This window comes from Sapajus apella, unplaced genomic scaffold, assembly GCF_009761245.1.
Source record: "Sapajus apella isolate SASKATOON/1434 unplaced genomic scaffold, GSC_monkey_1.0 scaffold119, whole genome shotgun sequence".
In the NCBI taxonomy this organism is placed as follows: domain Eukaryota; kingdom Metazoa; phylum Chordata; class Mammalia; order Primates; family Cebidae; genus Sapajus; species Sapajus apella.
Window position 1 is genome coordinate 1,855,766 of NW_022437059.1, and position 4,965 is coordinate 1,860,730.

Genomic DNA, 4,965 nt, shown 5'->3' on the forward strand with positions numbered 1-4,965 from the left:
GAGCAGTGTTTCATAGCTCTCCTTGTAGAAAGCTTTCACCTCCCTGGTGAGCTGTATTCCTAGGTATTTTATTGTTTTTGTGGCTATTGTGAATGGGATTGTGCTCCTTATTTGGCTCTCAGCTTGACTGTTATTGGCATTTAGGGATGTGGGTAATTTTTGCACATTAATTTTGTATCCTGAGGCATTACTAAAGTTGTTTATCAGCTTAAGGAGCTTTTGGGCTGAGACTGTGAGATTTTCTAGATATGGAATCATGTCATCTGAAAATAGGGATAGTTTGTATTCCTGTCTTTCTATTTGAATGCCCTTTATTTTTTTCTTTTGCTTGAATGTCTTGCCGAGAAATTCTAATACTATGTTGAATAGGAGTGGTAAGAGAGGGCATCCTTGTCTTGTGCTTGTTTTCAAGGGGAATGCTTCCAGCTTTTGCCCACTCTGTGTGATGTTGGCTGTGGTTTCTCATAGATAGCTCTTATTATTTTGAGGTATGTTCCTTCAATACCTGGTTTATTGAGAGTTTTTTTTTAACCATAAAGCAGTGTTGAATTTTACTGAAAGCCTTTTCTATATCTATTGAGATAATCATGTGTTGTCTTTAGTTCTCTTTGTATGATGACACTTATTGATTGGCATACGTTGAACAAACCCTGCATCCTAGGAATAAACTCTACTTGATTGTGGTGGATAAGCTTTTTGATGTGCTTCTGGATTCAGTTTGCCAGTATTTTGTTGAGAATTTTCAAATCAATGCTCATCATGAATATTGGAAGTTTTATTTTGTTGTATCTCTGCCAGCTTTTTGTATCTGGATGACGCTGGCCTCATAGAATGAGTTAGGGAGGAATCCATCCTCCTCAATTTTTTGGAATAGTTTCAGCAGGAATGATACCAGCTCTTCTTCATACATCTGGTAGAATTCAGCTGTGAATTCATTTTGTCTTCGGATTTTAAGTATTTATCAATTTTTTGATTGTTAAGCTATTTATTACTAACTCATTTTCAGAGCTTGTTGTTGGTCTGTTCAGGGATTCAATTTCTTTCTGGATCAGTCTTGGGAGGGTATATATGTCCAAGAATTTATCTCTTTCTTCTAGATTTTCTAGTGTGTGATGTACCACATTTTCTTTATCCAATTTACCATTGATGGGCACCCAGGTTAATTCCACATCATTACTTTTGTAAATAGACTGGTGGTGAACATACTAGTGCATGTGTCTTTCTAGTATAATGATCTATTTTCCTTTGAGTATATACCCAGTAATGGGATGGCTAGGTGGAATGTTAGCTCTATTTCAAGTTCTTTGAGAAATCTTCAAACTGCTTTCCACATTGGCTAAAGTAATTTACATTCCCACCAGCAGTGTATAAGCATTCCCTTCTTTCTACAGCCTTACCAGCATATATTGTTTTTTGACTTTTTAATAATGGCCATTCTGACTGGTATGAGACGGTATTCCGTTGCAGTTTTGATTTGCATTTCTCTGGTGATTAATGATGAGAAGGATTTTTTTTTGGTCACTTGCATGTCTTTTTTGAGAAGTGTCTGTCATGTCCTTTATTCAGTTTTTAATGGAGTTATTTGTGTTTTTGCTTATAGATTAGTTTAAGTTCCTCGATATTAGACCTTTGTTGGATGCATAGTTTGTGAATATTTTCCCCACTACATAGGTTGTCTATTTACTCTGTGGATAGTTTCGTTGGCTCTGCAGAAGCTCTTTAGTTTAATTAGGTTCCACTTGTCAAATTTTGCTTTTTTTTCTTAATATATATTTTACTGCATTTTAGATTTTGGGATACATGCGAAGAACATGCAAGATTGTTGCATTGGTACATACATGGCAATGTGGTTTGCTGCCTTCCTCCCCATCACCTGTATCTGGCAATTCTCCCCATGTTATCCCTCCCCAACTCGCCACCCCTGCTGTCCCTCCCCTAGTTTCTCCCTACAGACCCCAGTGTGTGATGCTCCCCACCCTGTGTCCGTGTATTCTCATTGTTCAACACCCACCTATGAGTGAGAACATGTGGTGTTTGATTTTCTGTTCTTGTGTCAGTTTGCTGAGAATGATGGTTTCCAGGTTCATCCATGTCCCTACAAAGGACATGAACTCATTGTCTTTATGGCTGCATAGTATTTCATGATGTATATGTGCCACATTTTCCCTGTCCAGTCTATCATCGATGGGCATTTGGGTTGGTTCCAGGTCTTTGCTATTGTAAGCAGTGCTGCAATGAACATTCATGTGCATGTGTCCTTATAATAGAATGTTTTATAATCCTTTGGATATATACCCGTAATGGGATTGCTGGGTCAAATGGGATTTCTATATCTAGGTCCTTGAGGAATTGCCATACTCTCTTCCACAATGGTTGAACTAATTTATACTCCCACCAACAGTGTAAAAGTGTTCCTATTTCTCCATATCCTCTCCAGCATCTGTTGTCTCCAGATGTTTTAATGATTGCCCTCTTCACAGAACTGGAAAAAAACACCTTAAACTTCATATGGAACAAAAAGAGAGCCCACATAGCCAAGATAATTCTAAGCAAAAAGAACAAAGCCAGAGGCATCACGCTACCTGATTTCAAATTATACTACAAGGCCACAGTAATCAAAACAGCATGATAGTTGTACAGAAACAGAGATATAGACCAATGGAACAGAACAGAGGCCTTGGAGGCAATGCCACACATCCACAACCATCTGATCTTTGACAAGCCTAACAAAAACAAGCAATGGGGAAAGGATTCCCTGTTTAATCAATGGTGTTGGGAAAACTGGCTAGCCATGTGCAGAAAGCAGAAACTGAACCCCTTCCTGACACCTTACACTAACATTAACTCCAGATGAGTTAAAGACTTAAACATAAGACCTAACACCATAAAAACCCTGGAAGAAAACCTAGGCAAAACCATTCAGGACATAGGCATAGGCAAGGACTTCATGAATAAAACACCAAAAGCATTGGCAACAGAAGACAAAATAGACAAATGGGACCTAATTAAACTCCAGAGCTTCTGCACAGCAAAAGAAACAATCATTAGAGTGAACTGGCAACCAAGAAAATGAGAAAAAAAAAATTGCAATCTACCCATCTGACAAAGGGCTAATATTCAGAGAATCTACAAAGAACTAAAACAGATTTACAAAAAAAAAAAAAAAAAAAAAAAAAAAAACCATTCAAAAGTGGGTGAAGAACATGAACGGATACTTTCAAAAGAAGACATTGATGAGGCCAACAAACATATGAAAAAATGCTCATCATCACTGATTATTAGAGAAATGCAAATCAAAACCACATTGAGATACCACCTCACGCCAGTCAGAATGGCGATCATTAAAAAATCTGGAGACAACAGATGCTGGAGAGGATGTGGAGAAATAGGAACACTTTCACACTTTTGGTGGAGTGTAAATTCGTTCAACCATTGTGGAAGAGAGTGTGGTGATTCCTCAAAGATCTAGATATAGAAATTCCATTTGACCCAGCAATACCATTACTGGGCATATATCCTAAGGATTATAAATCATTCTATTATAAAGACACATGCACACATATGTTCAATGCGGCACTATTTACCATAGCAAAGACCTGGAACCAACCCAAATGCCCACCGATGATAGATAGGACAAGGAAAATGTGGCATATATACATCATGGAATACTATGCAGCCACAAAAAGGATGAGTTCATGTCCTTTGTAGGGACATGGATGAACCTGGAAACCATCATTCTCAGCAAACTGACACAAGAACAGAAAATCAAACACCGCACATTCTTACTCATAGGCGGGTGCTGAACAATGAGAACATGTGGACACAGGGAGGGGAGCATCACACACTGGGGTCTGTTGAGGTGGGATAGAGGAGGGACAGCAGGGAGTAGGGAGGTTGGGGAGGGATAACATGGGAAGAAATTCCAGATATAGGTGATGGGGGAATGGAGGCAGCAAGCCACATTGCCATGTATGTACCTATGCAATAATCCTGCATGTTCTGCACATGTACCCCAGAACTTAAAGTGCAGTTAAAAATATATGTGTGTGTGTGCGTGTGTGTGTGTGTGTGTGTGTGTGTACTCCACTGAGTCATTCAAAGGTGGATTTAATGTTTAATTCATTTTGAAAAAATCTGTAATTTATTTCCATGGTTTTCATCAGTTTTGTACCTATAATAATTCTAAAGATCATCCAATCCAGAAGAAATGTTTTAACACAGAGCCTTATGATCACAGAATTTTTTTTTAAATGGGAGTGATCTGTAAAATATTTCCAGAAATAAAGATGAATTACATTGCATCTAAAATTTTGAATGAAAAAATATCAGTGAAAATGTACATTCACAGCCATAAAATTTTTTTAAAAAACACATGCACACAATGAAGGGAACAATAGGGGGCAAGGTGGGGATAGTTAATGAGCACAAAATAATAAAAAGAATGATTAAGACCTATTAATAGTGCCATTATAATCAATAAGAATTTTCTATTTTACAATCACTTAAATATTGTAATTGAATTTTTTTATGCAAAGGATAAATGCTTGGGAGGATGGATACCCCATTCTTCATGGTGTGATTATTACGCATTGCATGCCTGAATCAAAACATCCCATGTATCCCATAAATATGTACACTTACTATGTATACCATGTACCCCATAAATATATACACTTACTAGGTACCCCCCAAAATTTAGAATTTTTCTTTAAAAAAGAAGAGAACAATAGACACTGAGGCCTGCTGAAGGGTGGAGGGTAAGGAGGGGGTGAGGACTGAAAATCTACCTATAATGAGCAAGGTACTATGCTCATTACCTTGGTAAGAAAATAATCTGTACACCAAACCCCTGTGACATGCAATTTACCCATGTAACACACCCACATATGTACCCCCGAACCTAAAATGTAAGTTGAAAAAAAAGAAAATGTGCATTCACAGAAAAAAAGGAAATATGATAGTATC